Here is a 17977-nt window from a genome sequence, read left to right as displayed (position 1 = left end):
ACATATTTATACATACATTTTTTAAGTGGTAGGTCATTTCAAATGAACCTTTTCAAAAAAGCTGAACAAATAATCACTAAACACGCAAAATACTTCTGTCCAGTTTGTCACAAAATGTGTCTGTAAGAGGAATATACCGTTTCTGTATTTCCCAGGGAGAGAAAAAAAGTCAATGTGCAACAGTGAGAAAGATGTAAGAAAAGCAAACTAAACTAGTTAGTTTTGAATTATGTCTTTTGTACTAGGGGGGTTGGAAATTAGCTATTTGTGTCTAAATCCACAAAAAGCAGTAACAATTGTATTTTACTGTATCCTGTAAACATCTCATACCAACTGTCATGCACATTGGTGGCGCAGTGATGATTTTGGTTAACTTACCAGTCAACCAATTCCATCTCCCTGACAGTTAAAATTTGGTTTAATTTGGATCATGCATCAGGCCAGTGGTTCCAAAGGTGTAGCAATGCTCCAGATCTTTGGCAGGACATTAAGAGATAATGTCCTGCAAAAAGCATAAAAATGATTTTATTGTTGAATATCCGTCTTAAGACATGTGCTTATAAAACCAGAGCACTTCCAAGGATACAGTATTGAAATGACTAAACATACTTTTGTGATTAAGATGCTGCTTTTCACTGTATATCAACATAATGGCTCCATAAGTATACCTTTACATTTACCACAGTTGATATACTAGTGCACACCTACATGGGGTTGCACTAATGACGGCACATTTCTGAGCCTTTACCTTCTAAGCAGGTGTTTATTTTCTTTAATTATAATCATGCGGATATGAAGTGAATAGAATTGAATAAACAAAGTCTTGAGCCAAAGCGTGGATTCTATTTACAGTGGATAATTGGTATGGGTATGTCTAGACTCTAGCCTATTAGACACAGCTTAGCCGACCACGCCACCGCTGATACCATTGCTCGTATTAATCTGAGCAAATAATGAAATGGAGAATGAAAAATGCACCTGAAGCAAATCTGTGGATTCTCTCTCCGAGAATAATAAGCGAAAAACAAAGATGACAAGCACACTGCAGTGATGTATCAAGGAAGGAGCGTGGGTCATGCACTGATATTCATCACATCTGTTAAAAGATAGATGGATCTCTCATCTTCTCCTTTCAGCTCTCTCTGTGTTTGTGAGAAGGACATGCAGAGCGTGGCATACATACACAAGTGTACGGGTGGTGTTATGTAAGGCAAGCTTTGCGACTGGGCGTATCTGTTCTGTTTACACCTGCATCTGCCCATAATCTTCCCATATGTTCTCAAGATTATTTTTGCCTTGTTCTGTACCAAGCCAGAACAGAAATGGGTGCAGCAGCGCTGAAAAGTTTCAGCTAGAAAACTTAGATACAACACTGTAACCCCTTCTATATGGGATGGAAAAAAGAAGCACCCTTGGTTTTACGAAACTCTTATAGACTCATTTGCATAAACGCAAAGATACAAAGTGTTCCAGCTGAAAGTCCAGGTTCTAAAGCTTCTGACGAGCTAAAATACTTCTAAGGTTTTCCTGTGAAAAATAAATATCAAGAGTTCAATCCAAGGTGATGACTAAAGAACAAATAAACATTATACAGATTATAAATAATTTATTTAGTATTTGAGAAAACACTGAAACAGTAATTAATTTATTTTTGTATATTTGTCACACATGTTTCAGATCATCAAATACAAACAAGGATGATGCAATAATTACCAAGGAGTCTTTCATATTGCTGTGGAAGAAATTTTGGCCCACTTTTCTTCATAGTATTATTTTAACTCAGCCATACTAGAAGGTTTTCGAGACTGAATGACCCGTTTAAGGTCATATCAAGTCCAGACTATCTTTTGTTTTTAGCCATCCAGAGATGGACTTGCTGGTGTGCTTTGAATCATGTTCCTGTTTCATAACCAAAGTGTGCTCGAGCTTCAGGGCACCAGCTGATGGACAGACATTGTCCTTTAGGATTTTCTGGCACAGTGCAAAGTTCAAGGTTCTACTGATTACGGCAAGTTGTCCAGGTCCTGCTGTAGACCCAGATCATTACACTGCCACCACCATGTTTAACTGTTGCATGAAATGCTGTGTTAGCTTCATGGCAGGTATATTGGGACTTAAACCTTCCCAAAAGTTATTTAGATGTTGTTTTGGACCTCCTGGATGAGTTGTCAGTGCTAATTGTCATTAGAGTCAGATGGGTTTGGATTGCTTTTTTCTTTTAAAAAACAAAATCCCCATTAAAAACTGCATTTTGTATTTTCTGTGGATCTCTTTGTCCAATATCAAAATTAGTTTGTTGATCTAAAACACGTAAGTGTGACAAATATGTAAAAAAAAAAAACGAGAACAAGGCGGCCAATATTTTTTCACAGAAGTCCATGTGATGTTCCCTATTTAAATAGTACAGCTCACACATTACTTTACTACTTTCATTACTTTAGTACTGAGTTCTTTCTTCTTCTTCTTTTTTCCATAGCTGGCGGTTGGCAGGGGAGGTCGTCCACGAAGCCAATACGTCTCTGTGGGTGCCGTGGGGTTTCCATCTTGGTGAACAAGAGAATAAGAATGCATTTCCAGGCCTTGCGATCTTTTGCCTTGACCTTTGCTTGCTCAAGGGTTAGATATCGTTGTTTAAGATCACCTTCAATTTGGTTGATCAAAGTCTTCTTGGGTGCTGCAGCAGAAGGCAATATGGCAGGCGATGGTTGCTCATGCGGAAGATGTCGCCAAACCATTGCAGCTTCTGAGTCAGCGCTTTCATCGAGGGCTGCTGGTAACATTGACAAGGTATCACGCCGTTGCTGAGACTGTCACAGAGGGACACTCGGACAATCTGACACAAAAAGGGCATTTGGAAGACCTCGAGCTTGTTGAGGTGGTACTTGAGGATGACCCAGGTCTCAGATCCTTAGAGAAGAATGGGCAATACCAGTGTGCAGTACAGGTGGATTTTGGTGACGAGGGTGACGTTTGTCTTCTTCCAGATGCACCATAGTACTGAGTTAACCCTCAGAACTAACAAGAAGTAAGATGTTCTTATTGGAGAATTATTATTATTATATACAGAATAATTATCAATTTAATTTTAAGCACCGTATAAAGCTGGTGTTAGTGAAACTAGCAAATGTTAAAATTTGCCAACAACAGTCTTTTAGTTACATTTTTAAAACCAGCAAGCTTCTGTGCTGCACAAAAAATGTCACCATGAAAAGCTTGATATTAGCAACTGAAGGAGCAAATTGTCAATGAGATATTTCAGAATATTTATCAGTGACATCTGAATATGAGTTTTCTGCTCATTAAAGTTTAATTGGTCTTATATTTACCTTCCTGCATGTCATCAAAAGGGCTTGGTGAGAAGAGTTTACTGATGACACATCATATATATATATATTTTTCTTTTTTTTGTCTCATGTCAGACCCTTTCCAGCAGTTTCTCTCTTGAAGGTGAGAAGTATGTAAAAACTTGAAGGCTGGCACAGCCTCCGCCTGGACCTCCCAAAGGGCAAACCGTGGTGCTGGGTGACGGAGCTTCACTGCCGCTGCAGTAAGTGCAGGAGTCCGCTTATTGACCCTGTATATCTCAGAGGGCTTTAACATGTTGATTTTGAACGGAGAGGCTTAAAGTCTCTCTGCCAGCAGACTGACTAAGTAAACACAAGCTTCTTCACATGTAGGAATGGTTTATGATGACTCATTTTTTAACGAGCCATATTTAGTTGCAGATGGATTATAACTTATCTATTTTATTTAAGGAATATTTGGATAAATAAACCTTACAATAAATATCTGCTTTTCTATGAAATATCAATGAATTCCCCATATTTTATACGGCCTCAAGCATTTATAGATATTTAAAAACAGCACTTTGATGCACCATACACTCCATTTCCCTCAAACTGGATAGCAGTGGTGACTGGTTTTGCTATTTCTCCAAGGGTCCAGTAACATAAGCAGTCACTTGGAGGGGATGAGGAAGCTCTTTTTAATGATCCCCAAAGACAGGCAGTATATTTACCATAATCCCAAGCCTGAGGGAGCATCAACTTCTAATCACCTTCATCTTCCCTCCCCACTGCAGATCGAGATCAATGCCCATTATAAAGCTCATAAAGTACCAGGCTTTAAGAAGATTGTCTCCCTGTACAGAATGGTTTATACATATTGTAGAAAACACTGCTTTGTGACTTGGGACCAGATTTCCTGACTGTCTGCGCCAGCACTAAAGCATCTTTAGGGGTTAAAAAAGACTACTGTTGACATTTACTAAAGATGCAAAATGTGAGTGTAATAACTGAAAGGCATGGACACAGGTATGTTTCTGGCTGGCCTTAATGTAATGGTAGCAACACTGCAAAACTGACGTGAATCATGTAATCTTGGCTCACTATGGTTTGCACATGCAGTTTACTGGAAATTGCACTGAATTGAAAAAAAGCATGTCTTATTTTTTGGCTAATGTGGTTGTGATAGTTGCAGATAGGACTGTTGATTTATGTGGATGCCAGGAGAAGATGTCATCAGAATGAGTAGAAGAGGCTGGATGGCACAAAACTGATCACTGAGAAGATCAGCAGCACAATGGCCTACACAGAGAAGCTAAACAATGAGGTGTTATTAGGAGGGCGTGATCCATATGAACACAAACAACTGTCGCTTTACTCTCACAGGCATTGATGCTCCCTGAAGTTCCCTGACATTTTCTGAAAATATGATGGTGAGTATAAACAACTTGAAGCGTGCGTTCAGGCCTTCTGACTGGGACTCGGTCAGGCATTCTGAGCCACTGAGCCATGTCTCTGTGATACGTGCAAATAAATAGTTTTGGCATCTCATCTTCTGCAAACAAACTTATAAAGCATGAAGTTTTGGTTAGTATTGAATATTGCACTGCAATAATATCCTTACATGTTCTATCTTGCAGTTTCACTAAACTCTGCATCTTAAAAATAAGTCATTTAGTCATTTCTGACTTGTTATCTATGATTGATTGCCAATTTTGCCAATTTAATAATTCATCACGACATTAGCTGCCATCTCTGATCAGTAGTAAGCGATCTACCTATCTCACTTACATCTTTTCAGTCCCAGTCTAATGGCGGTTCATAATGTAGCTTATTTTTTCCTGTTTATCAACATGAATTGAAAGTAATGCACCCATTGGTTTTTAATGTGCACATTTAACCAAGCGACATATTTATAATGAATAACATATATGTGAAAAACTGTGACATACATAACTCACACTTGGGTTTGTGTCAATAAAGTACTCTTTCGCTACCTCTCCAATCCCCTTATGCCGACTTCTATGCTTTTTAATCTGCAGCTTATATATGAGAGTAGACTGATGAAATATTGCATCCAGCAACACAAATCAAAAGATTGAAGTTTGGGACTATATCACAAATTGCTGAGAAACTGGGCTGTACTGGCAGGAGCATGAATATAAGCCAGTCAGGTTGTTATTGTTGTAGCGGCCTTTGTTGCCATTCATATTCTTCTCTGACGTTCTCGTCCCATCAATGGCACTATTATTAGTTGTAATTATTCCCAAAGTTATTGCTCTGCTCTCTGGGAGATCTACTGTAAGCTTGAGAGGCACTTCAACCAGAACCTGCCGCAGGAGGATGACTGGTTCATGTTCTGCTAAATTCACAGAAACCTCACAAAAGCTGCAGAGGAGAAGAAATATGCCATAAAATCTGCATGTGATGACAGCTTCAGTCCAAGAGAGGCCTGCAGGTAGAGAAACACATGACAAGACCAGCTGTGCCTAGCTGATTAGATAAAAATTTATGTTCAAAACGAGATAATTACATGTGGCTGTTTGCACTTCTACACACAGCTTACTTATGATCTTGCATTCAGGTTTTCTGCCGTTATGGTAAAAATCCCATATCACTAACTGCTGTGATGGATCACTGGGTTGTACTTACACATAATTACATATCCACATAAATAGTGTGTCACTCAGTTCACTGATTAATACTAACTTACTGTACTTGTGTTTTGTAAACTGTTCTGTATCACATGACCACAGTATATCTTATGTGAATATTGTATTGGAATATTACCAGGTTACGAGGTCCAGTTATGAAAATCTGATGTGTCCAAATTAAGTTTCTTCAGAGAATAGTAACTGGGTTATACTTAGGTTTGTACAAGGGGAGAACATATCACTTCCTGGGGTGGGATCGGGGGGGAATTGTTGGTCCACCATATTGGCAGATCAAGCGAATTAATCCCTTCTTTATTCTTAATCCCTTTCCTTATCATAAGATTATGAAAATCCAGATCCCTCCCTCCTCTCAGATATTAAATTGCACCCATAATATTACTCCTGGCTTAAAGAGAAAGAGGACAAAAAAAACAGCCAGGGCCTTCAGCCCTTGTAGATCGTGGCTGAAGTGCTCTTTGTATAGAATTTCTTTCAGTATTTTCTAATTCCTGCAGTCTGTGAGTCTGGTCCACTGCTCTATGAATAATGTCAGGGGCAGCCAGGCTTTGGTATTCAGCAGTTGACAATCTGCTTAAACAGAAGCAAATTGGGAAAAAATAGCTTTCAACTACACTTTCCTTCCTGTGTGTGAGGAGAGGTTCAAGCAGGGTTATTTTCTCAGCAGAGGGCATTTTGCTCTGACAACACATCAGCCTCTCTCACTTTTGCCACAATGTGTGTTCTGTGCATCAGACTCAAAGAGAAGCACTTCTAATGATTACAACGGCACACGGTGAAAATATTAATTTTTGGCACAAAAAATCCTTTTTTTAGTTTTTATTTATAATTAAATGTACTGTCGTTGTTCATCACACTCAGACTGATTCTGTCTTGTATTACACGTCATAAAAGGGCTGCAACTGGCAATTTCCTGCTTTTTTTAAAATTTTGTAACAAGCCAGTGCTCTGCTGTGATGGCCGAGTGGTTAAGGTGTTGGGCTTGAAATCCAATAGGGTTTCCCCGCGCAGGTTCAAACCCTGCTCGCAGTGCATGTGAAGCTTTTTTTCTTTACAGAATTTCCCGGAGGAACCTGCCCGAGGGATTAATAAAGTTTTATCTAATCTAATCTAAATACAAGGCCTCCAAAAAGGAGTAAAAGTTAAGTTAACATACATTTAATTCAAGCTGATATAAAACACAAATCCATCAGAAGGAAAGTAAATCAAATGCACTGAGTTTGTAGAAACAGGCTGGAAACACACAAGATAAGCTAACAAAGCTAACAGGCCTAAGAGGGTCTATAAATACCCCCACACACACAAAATAATGAAGGGAAGTGGACAAAGCTGGCAGACATGAAGCACAGCTGAAATAAATAAAGACAAATGAGTACCAAACCGAAACAGGAAGTGAGGAACAATGACTGAAAAACATAAAGGCATGAGCTTTACACAGAGAGAACAAACAGATGGATACTCCATCACTTTGGCATATGTTGCTTAACGGTAACATGCACAGTGGCCTTGTTGTTGACTTTGAGTGTTGATTTCTGTATAACGTTCTTTTGAGGCCTTGTACACCACCATGTACTATAGTGTATGTGCCACAGAATTATAGCCTTTCTTCTAGTGAATTCCTACAGTGGACAGGTTGTACTGTCTAGTCTTAAATAGTTGTGTGATTGCTCTATAAACCAGCAGCTGGTGCTTTGACTCCAGTGTGGTTTTCAGTATTTGCTCATGTGTTCCTTCATTTGCCTTTTAACTGTCTGTAATTTGAAGATACATACTCTTCTGAGAATCTAAATATAAAATATATAGGGTAAACATTTTCAGTAGGCTAACTCAAAACCCAAGCATGTAAAAGTCGGAATGATAATCATTATCTTTCACTGGCAATGAAGTCAGGATTTCTCAGTAAAATGGATGTACCATTTAGTTGCTTCTTCAGTCAGTCGTTTGGCACCATAGTGACAAGAGGAACGCGCTGTATATCAAATCAAATGAGCACATCCTCTGTCACCTTTTGTCTCAGGTTAAATTAGACATTAATTAAGTGTTTGACTCTTTCAGAGGGCAAACAAGAGAAAGCTGCAGTACCTGGTGACATGGGGCAGCTCTGTGAAAATACTGCATCATTAGCACATTATTAGTGTTTCTAAATGTCACACAGCCACGAAGGGGACACTGAACTATAGGGAAAAAGCCTTCATGTACAAGCCAAACTCTTATTTTGTTCAGAGTCCATTGTGACCTCTCAGAAAGTCACACAGGAGATCATTATTAACCTTCTGCAAAAGGATGGCAGGCTGTGGAGTGTGCATTTTTCCCTGTTTGCATGTGTGCTCTCATATTTCTGATTTTGTGTTGCTCATGTGTATGCACAATGAGATAGGAAGCGAGTGAAGGGGAACACCCAGAAAGAGAGAGAGATGGAGAGACAGAAATAAAAAGAAATAGAGTACGCTCATAAATCAAGTCAAGGTCCAGCCAGTTGCTGGTGCCACCGCAATTTTTTTTTTCCACTACCATGTTTCCCGACATTTGACGCTTCCATCTTCTCCCCTTTTAATCTCATCAACCTCAACAAGTGCAGGAGGAGGGGGCAGGGAGGGTTGCTGTCCGCTGTGTCAGATGAGGTCTGTCGATATCTCTCATCAAACAGGAGCTGATCAAAGGCCTGTCTGTGCCCATGCAGGCAGAAGGATTAAGCCACATCATGCACAACCTCCTTGACAAAAAAAAGCCTCTCCACACGAATAAAGAGATTAAGTCAAGAGTGAAATCTAATTCAAGGGGAATTGTTAAAATGAGGCCTCTACATTGTGCTCTATACCTGACAAGATCTGTGAGTGTGCAGCGTTTGTAAGCTTTGTTGCACATTAATAGTAGCAAGCTGGTGTTTTCTCAGTGAATGAACCAACTCACTACATACAGCTGGATAAGACTGATTTATTTTCAGCTGCTGGAGTGATTTAACAATATCGTCATGAGGCTTGTTACCGACTGCACTGCACCAGCTCTGATGTGTGGCTTTCAACTCTGTTTTTCTTTGTCCAATTTCACATGCAATATGAATATAGGTAAAAATAGCATGATAGTATTACAGTGTTACAAATATGAATTTGTTATTTGAAAATAGAATTTTCAAGATTATAACAAAAAAAATTTCACTCTTATTCACAGATGTTTTTAAACAAATAACAAGAAACCACAGTAATACTGTAAAAAAAAGTGAGTGAGGAGAAAAGCGGGCAGATGAGCTCTTCACACCAACAGTAGAGTATTTTTTTCTTGATAAGAGCCAGTGTATATTTAAGGTGCATCAGGACTTACCCATCCAATAAGGGCAGATAATTTGTCACTGAGGGCCATTCAAATTATTATCATTAGCAGTCCAATCTGCGGGTGGGATTAGTGTGCCTCTGATCTGATGGTTGGGCTTTGCTTCTTCTGATCCACTCCTTGTAAATCACTTATAGAAATGAAATGTTCCTGTACAATGTTAACCCGATGTTGTTCTACTGCCTTTCATGGTGTAACTGCAACATGTGAGTGTTTCAGTACCACGCCAATATGCTAGACACCCCTCACTGATTAGATATCTCCAAATATAAAATCTATGTAACCGTTGAACTGAATTGTTGTTCATTCATATCGGCTCAGGCTATAGTTAGGAATCCAGTAAGGAAAGCAAATAAGCAAAGTAAGTAAATATTACTCTGGGCCAGGGGTGTCCAACTCCAGGCCTCAGGGGCTGGTGTCCTGCAGGTTTTAGATGTGTCCTTGATCCAACACAGCTGATTTAAATGGCTAGATTACCTCCTCAGTATGTCTTGAAGTTCACCAGAGGCCTGATGATGAACTGATCATTTGATTCAGGTGTGTTGACCCAGGGTGATATCTAAAACCTGGAGGACACTGGCCCTTGAGGCGTGGAGTTGGACACCCCTGCTCTGGGCTCTCTTATGCAGTTTTCTATTTCGGTTTTCATTGCATACATTCAAATTTACAGTGAAGGTGTACATTTCTGGAGAGAGAACCAAAATTATTAGAATTTCACTCTCTGTAGTTAGCGGTTGGCTGTGTTACACCAGTTAACCATTTGCATTTGACTAATCTAATTTAATTCTAACATCTGAAAGATAGCCAGCATCATGATTTTTCTCAGACAATGACCATGCCCATTATGGAGGGGCGATGGCTTTGAAGCTGTCTCTCAAAGCCAGTCTCTTTGATGTCCACAAAATCCAAAGCAAACTACTTTAAATAGGTTAATGGAGCGCCAATAGACCTCATTTGCCTTTACTGACTGATATGATACATGTTACCATCTTTACTTAACAGGTCAACATAAGCAGTGCAGCTTTATATTCTCCCTTCAACTCATTGCTGAAGGGAAACTATAACTATTTAACACTGGATACTGTTAAAAAGTAAGATTGTGTATTTTGATTGGCATTTAAAAAAAAGTCTTCAAAATGTAAAACTCTGTTGCTCTTTACTGCATCAGTAAACAGGCTAAGGTCATTTAATTCTTTGACAGACAGATCCAAGAGAAAAGAAAGGAAGATATTTTGTTAAAATTACTTTTCACTACATGACAAAGTTAAATAACTGACAAGACTTGAGGAGAATCAGATTTTCTTAAACTGCCCTTTCTCACAAGTGCAGAGCAGGGGATGGTCCCCTTCAAAGGCGTCCTCGCTACTGGAAACGATCTGTCTGATTTTGGCACGGGCGGCATCTAGGAGAGCACGCAGGAGGCAGGACACAGGACAACCCATCACTCACTGTGAGTTCACACCTGCAGTATTCTCACATCAATGCAATCTGTTATCACACAAGCTTTGTGGTAGGGAGCTGGCAGATGATGATGTTTAATATTCAGTCCCACTGGGTCAGTATGCTGTTGCTAACAACTTGGAAACACAGTTAGCATACCCATAGTGCCCAAAACAAAACAAACAAACAAAAAAATGTTCATAAAAACAAAAACATCTCATCTTATTACAGCAGATAATGAAAAGTCAGGGTATAGTCACCAGTCATGGTTTTACTCTCTTTGTCATAGACTTATGAGTAAAAATGCACAATTATGGTGTAGTGTAGCTTACTGCCTCGTTGTATTCTGAACAGTGTTGGTCAAGTTACTTGAAAAAAGTAATCAGTAACTAATTACTGATTACTTCCCAAAAAAGTAATCCCGTTACTTTACTGATTACTTATTTTCAAAAGTAATTAATTACTTAGTTACTTAGTTACTTTTTAAAAACACAATTTACAACCTGAATAGGTGATAAATAGCTCTTTCAGCCCAATTCTACTTTTTCTGCATAATCCATCATACAAAATGTAATCAAATGGAAAAGTCTGTTTTTAAAACTTGTTTTATTAGTTTTAGTCTTTTAACTTTATGCATCAAGCAAACATTTAATTATATGCAACATTCTCTGACTGGAAGAAATTTGTTTAATACTTAAAACTATTTTCTGCACATTCCAGCACATAAAATATTTTTTTTTGTGTTTACACTCACTCTTTCAAATAGATGCAAGTAAAACACAGCAGAAAATAAATAAAGTCAGACTAGCGGTCCTTTTGCTCTAGTTTCACCTGTAAAGCAGGAGTGGCGTAGGCGGAGGTTTTCCCTGGTGCAGGTGTGCCGCTGCGGTCAGTGGAAGAATCCGCAAGTTTCTCTGTGAATTTCCCATTACGTCGTAGCGCACTCGGTGCTTGCTTGGAAGTTTAGGGGGTTTTTTTTGCTGTAAAAGAAAAGTTTTCTTCCCACGCACAATGCTAATGGACGCTAATGTTTTTGTCACTTTTTACGGAATCAAACTTAAAGTAAGGTCAGTACTGCCACGCTTTAAACGCTGCACGCTCATACTCTCTCCGCACTCGATATATGATCCACTGTTGATCTGCAGACAGCTGTTGTCACGAACATCGCACTCGCTTACGTCACTGTCGTGAGACATTCTCGCAAAAAAATCATGGTTTTAGTAACGCAGTAATGCAGCGTTCCTACGGGAAAGTAACGGTAATCTAATTACCGTTTTTGCAATAGTAATCCCTTACTTTAGTCAAAAAAAGTAATCGGATTACAGTAACGCGTTACTGCCCATCTCTGATTCTGAAGCTATTGGATCTTCACACATCACTGAAGGATTTGCAAGTTTGTGATCTTTGACTTTGGTTATGGTAAATGGACTGGTTCTTATATAGTGCTTTTATACTCTTCTGAGCACTCAAAGCGCTTTACACAACTTGTGCACATTGTTCTAAGTAGCATTCACACACATTGAATGCATCGGTTAATATCTTGCCCAAGGATATTTGGCATGCAGACTAGGGGAAGCCAGGAATCGAACCACCAACCTTCCGATCAGTAGATGACCTGCTCTACCGCCTGAGCTACAGCCAACCTGTTAATCACCAATCAGTGTACATAACACTTCTGGGGCTAATATTACTCCTGGCTTAAAGAGAAAAAAAGGGGAAAAAAACTGAAGTGCTCATTGTCACCATAAAGACATTGGAGCAAGTGATGGCAAAATTGCAGATGTGTAATCGAACAACAGCACAGAACTATTCTTCTCAAAATGCTGCTGTGGATAAATTGCCATGGATAGATTGTCAAGGCTGCAATTTATCCAACATTTTGTGCTGAAATGTATTCAGGTTCTCCTTAAGTATCTTTTACAGCAGCACTTTACTTTTTTTCTGATTTTATCTTTTTTCACTCAACTTTCTATTTTGGCCTTGCCGTGCAATTACAGCACCCATTAATGTCTCCATTCTCTCCTGTGCTCTTGGAAAAACGCCCCAGATCAGTGTCAAATGGGGAGGACTAAAATAACCTCTGTAACATGCGTGTAATATACCAGCATTGAAAGATGATTCAATATTTATTTACTAATGTTGGAAAGCAAATGGCTTTTAGACAAACAATGTTTCGAATGTGTTCTTTGGTTACCTGCAGGCCAAGCTTACTTGCACTGTAACTACACTTTATATGATACCGGTAATAGATATTCAGATAGTCATACAGAATTTTTTGGCACGCAGGTCAAATATTTTATCAATGTGGATACAATTCTCCACCATTAATTGTACAAGGACAAAGTATGTCAAACATAGCCACGAGCTTGATTTTGAACCACCTTTACATCTTTATTCTGTGCTAGTACAAAATATTGTGTGGCAGTGCTTTCATTCTCAATATCATGCTTTATTTTGTGACCTTCAAAGGTGTTTTGGCATAAAGAATGTGTACATGAAGGCGTGTTTACTGGAGATGACAGAACATGCTGAGCTGTTTGCACAGTATTGCCATGGAAGTGATCATGCTGTTGTGATGTGTGGGCGCCGAAACACCGGCGGGCAGTTGCCAAAGGAACTGAGTCTGTGATAGTGATGCATCACACCAATACTAGACATGGGATATTAAAAGGACTCTGCACTGCTGGCAATACATCAAACTTGCACCACTAGACACAACCTGGGGTTTTGATCCATTCAGACCACAGTACAGACTTGGCTCTCAGCTGAATGGATTTTGCAAATGCTGTCACATAAGGCTATGATAATGGTCTTTCATGTCAGCCCAAGGGAGAATAGTGTGAAAATCAAATCCTAAAGGGGAGACATACTAACTAACATGAAAAATGGAAACAACACACTGTTATTTCCTTTTTACAGTACAGAGTATGATAAAATCTGATTACTCAATAGACTGTCCATGGAATACCTACATGAATACCAAACAAGCTTGCCTGATTTAAGGCTGGAAGGATAAAAACATCACAAATCAGCTGTAATGACCTCAGAAGCTACAGGATTAGAAATTACAGCCATATCAATTAAGATACATAGAGCACAACCTCACCTACTTACATACAGTCATATGTGAAAGTTTGGGAACCCCTGAGCAAATGACATGACAGGAGAAGCACATTCAACTAGTTTATAAATGCTTTAGATAAGACCATCAACTAAGATCCAGAAATATAATGTTCAGCCTGTCAGAAAGCTTCTTCTGCATGTAAAAGACTCATCATGTCAGCCCAACCTTTCAGAGGGTGGCTGACACTAATGAGCAGTCATTCATCACTGTAAGAAAGCCAGCAGGATGATTATTCCTGCAAGTTGGTTTGCTGCTGGTGGATGACCGCTCATCAGCATGAGCTATGGATGAATCTCAGGTGTTACGGGCTGAATTCTGTTCTTATTGGCTCTATTTAAATCACGAGGTCCAGCAATTTGGTCTTTAACTTCAGGGAAGTTATTTGGTTTTTTTTTAATCATTTAAAGTATCCTTCTAAGATAAGATAATATGTGCCTTTTATTTAGACCTCAGTATAGCACTTGTTATTGTTGACCGCAATATTTCACTACAGAGATTAGAACATACATGTAGGTAATAAAGAAACTGTGCTTTGAATCACATCTCTCTAACAGACTTTAATTTGTTCATGAAAACAGAACTACAGTTCTAAGCCAGGTGACACAAATCTACTACTTAAACTACAGGCGTGTCTTAAAGACACAAAGGCCTGGATGACCTCTAATTTCAGGCTTCTAAATGTAGACGAATTGAGGTAATTGTTCCTGGCCTTAAACATTTTAGAAATATGGTGTCATGGTACTTCAAGTTAAGGGTTTGTGAAGACGGTTTGTTCAGTTTGGCTACCACAGGTTTGTAGAGCTTGTAAGAGTAGAATGGGAAGCAGAGCCTTCAGTCCCATCTTCTGTGGAACCAGCTCCCAGTTTGGCTTTTGGAAACAGAAACCCTCTCTACTTTTAAGATTAGGCTTACAACTTCCCCAGTCAGGGATGGATCAGGTGACCCTGAAACAATGCTTAGTTCAGTTCAGCCCTAGACTGGTGGGAGCTTCCCATGATACACACTCAGTGCTTTTTCTTCGGTCATAAACTCTTTAAACTGTGTCTTTTGTCCAGTTTCTCTCTGCTCTCTTCTCTTTCCCCTTCAGAGCTTGGTTCAGAGGTTTCTTCCTGTTCCTGTTTTTCTTCACACTTTTACCAAGTGCTTGATCATAAGGGTTCATCTAATTGTTGATGTTTTCTCTTTATTATTATAGGGGTCTTTGTTCTAGCACCTTGAGGCGACAGTTGTTGTAATGATAACTCTGACATCATTGGCCATTTCCACGTCAAGCTATTCTTCAGTTTCCAAACTCAGTGTGTGTGGCTGCTCTCCCAGGTGTTACAATAACATTTAACACCTATTCATTCATGAAAAAGAGGATTTATGAAGTTAGCTTTCTAGTTTCCATGTAGAGATGATACACCATGTTCTGACTGAGGGAATTCTAAAAAGCTGAAACAGTTCTACTATCACTTTGGGCATAAATAAAGACAGAAAACAGCATCAGTGTTTGTAACGTTAGTGAAGTTGGGCTAGATGGCATATAATGGTGTGGTACCTGGTGGCTAGCTACAGAGCTATGGCTAGGATAATACAAAACACTGGCACAGCAGGATGGAGGATGAGTATTACATTTTTTCCTCAAAAAAATCTTAGTTAACCTCAGAGTGGTTTATTTCTGATGCGTCCTAAAGCTTAACAATGTCCTGCACATTAACAATGCTAATAAAAAGCTACAAAGGCTGATAATAACCCCAGAGTATTTTGAGAGCTGTTTACATTAAATAAAACCCAATACAACACTTAAAAAAGTCCACAGCCTTAATTAACACAGTAGGAGCTTGGATCCCGAGGCAGGGTTAATATGGAATCACCTACCAAGGACTGAACTGAACTGAATTACAAAAGGGTGTTAAGATTTTTATTGTTTCTGTAAACAAAATTATTTATATCTATATAGCTTGTCCCAAACAGGAAGTGGCCAAAATTGTAGTTCCAATCACTGCTTGCATATGACATGGCTTTTTGAGTATTTTTTAAAGAATTATATGGTCAGTATTATGGCAGAACATCCCAGAAGTTTTTGCTTAAGTTTTGTGGAGTTATAGTCTAGTTTACTGTTAGTTTCTTAGCATTAATTAGCTGATAGGTATAGCTCTACATTGCGGCTATACAGTTTATGAACAATCAGGCTTGTTAACCAACTTAGCCATTTAATAAATTAGCGCTCCACCCAGGTGATTAATGACTTCAAAAAAGCAACATGGTGGCAACCAAATTTTTGATATTGCACTTTCTATCTCCATCTTTGCTATTGTGAGTTCGGGATTCTTTATTTGCCATTTCTGTTCTTCATCCAGATAATGTCTCTGTTTCCTCCTACATATAGAGTGTCTGTTATAACCTATTTATTACCACAGGTAATCAGTATTATTATGTGAAAATGCTGAAAGACAGATCAGGGGTTGATCATACAAAACAACTTTGATTCTGAAAAGGGGGAAACTAAAAGGAGATTGCTTGCTATTTCATATTAGGGTTGTGAAAACTGGGCAAATATAATGTTCCAGTATTCATTCAAAAAGACCCAGGCAGAATCCAACCATTGGAAATTGGAATATAAACTAATATTTCCTCTATGTTTGCCTTTAGTTGCTGAGCTGATACTTGATGACATGTTCTTCAGTTATGGTCGACTAAATCGTAAACTTCTCTTTCTTTCTCCTTGCACTGCCAGCAGTATATATAAAGTCTGAAGCAGAGAGCGCTGCACCTAGTCCTATGTCAAACAGCTGTTCTGACTTTGACACAAGTGGGTGCTTTGAGACTTCTAGCAGGTGATGCTCCATTAACCCCTCTAGCAGCTTTTCTCTAGTGTCTAACAACTTCTTGTGCATTCTGTCCCACTTGGTAGACAACAGACATGCTTTTCTTCTCTAGAATTAATGATTAATTTCTGCACTTGGTAACAATTTTATTATATGTTTCATTTTATAATCAGTATTAGTAACATTGGTTGACAGACCCATTTTAAATGGAATTGTAAAGTTTACCTGGGCCCTGATATATAAAACTGAATCATAAGATCATCGCAAATGATTCTAAAATGGTCTGATGATAATGGCTCATTCATAAAGGATGCTGATCTTTCATTAGCAGAATGCAGGTATCCTATTTGTTACACAAAGCTCAAAACAAATCGGCTTAAACTGATTACACCTGTCTTGTGACTTTCCTTCATGTCACACAAATGCAGATTTACTGAGCAATAGTCATGGACCAAACATTTTTTTCAGTCAGTTAAATGGGGGCTTGACAAGCCAAGCCAGAGAGGAAGCTCAGGAGTGTGTCACTACTCCAGTAAACAGAGCAGCTGCTCTGAAATTATCTATTTGTTCTTTTTAAGTACCAACCAGTTACAACACACACGTGTCATTATCACAGTATATGAAGGTTCACAGTACATGAATGTAAGTGAAAGGTTTTCATCAGCATTCCCACGCACTCCTATTCAAACATCAGAAAACGAAGCAGATGGTTAGCATTCACGACAGAACCGATCTTTCAATGACAGCCTGTTCAGAAATGTGCATCCTCAGACTGACATATTCTATGTGCATGCACACAAACATTCAATTGTGATTCTACTGCCTCTGAGCACCCACCTAGACAGGAAAGCATTTCTCATCAAAGTCACTCCTCGCTACACTTCTTTAAAGGTAACCTATTGGGATCCTGGGAGAAAGTAACGGCAGGGCTCTCAAATGAAAGTTTGTGTTGCTGCCTGGCTGTAAAAACCAAACATCTGGACAGTGGCTTTCTCACTGTTTTATTGAAATTCCATTTTGTTTTAAGGTCTTTGTCCTGAATAAACAAAAAGGGACTTAGATGGAATGAGAATTTAAGATAAATGGTGGGAGCTATTCACTGTGCCTCAGGGAGTTTTTTCAATAGCAAACCTGGTGAAATAAATGCAGTTTTTACCACCTTATTTGAAGAACAAACCGTTCCCTGATGAGCCCATTAAAACATGTGTTTTCTCATGTAAAGCTGATCCTAAAGGCTTATTGTTGTCAATAACTTTTTGTTCTGTTGTTCCTGTTGCCTTCCTTTTGAAGTTCAGAAGCTGCTGAGAAATGGGAACAATT

The 17977-nt window shown here is 38.9% G+C and overlaps 1 non-coding gene across 1 annotated transcript; it reads left to right on the top strand.

Annotated features, from left to right (window-relative positions):
• Window positions 1-6906: 6906 nt before the first annotated feature.
• Window positions 6907-6988, top strand: trnas-uga (transfer RNA serine (anticodon UGA)). Its single transcript has one exon. It is a non-coding gene; the product is annotated as a tRNA-Ser (tRNA).
• The last annotated feature ends 10989 nt before the right edge of the window (window positions 6989-17977 follow it).

Source organism: Rhamphochromis longiceps, linkage group LG9, assembly GCF_057381845.1.
Source record: "Rhamphochromis longiceps isolate RC_006_pf linkage group LG9, R_longiceps_female_GT1.1, whole genome shotgun sequence".
In the NCBI taxonomy this organism is placed as follows: Eukaryota; Metazoa; Chordata; class Actinopteri; order Cichliformes; family Cichlidae; genus Rhamphochromis; species Rhamphochromis longiceps.
The sequence above is the reverse complement of the archived record's forward strand: the minus strand, read 5'-3'. Positions and strand labels throughout refer to the sequence as shown.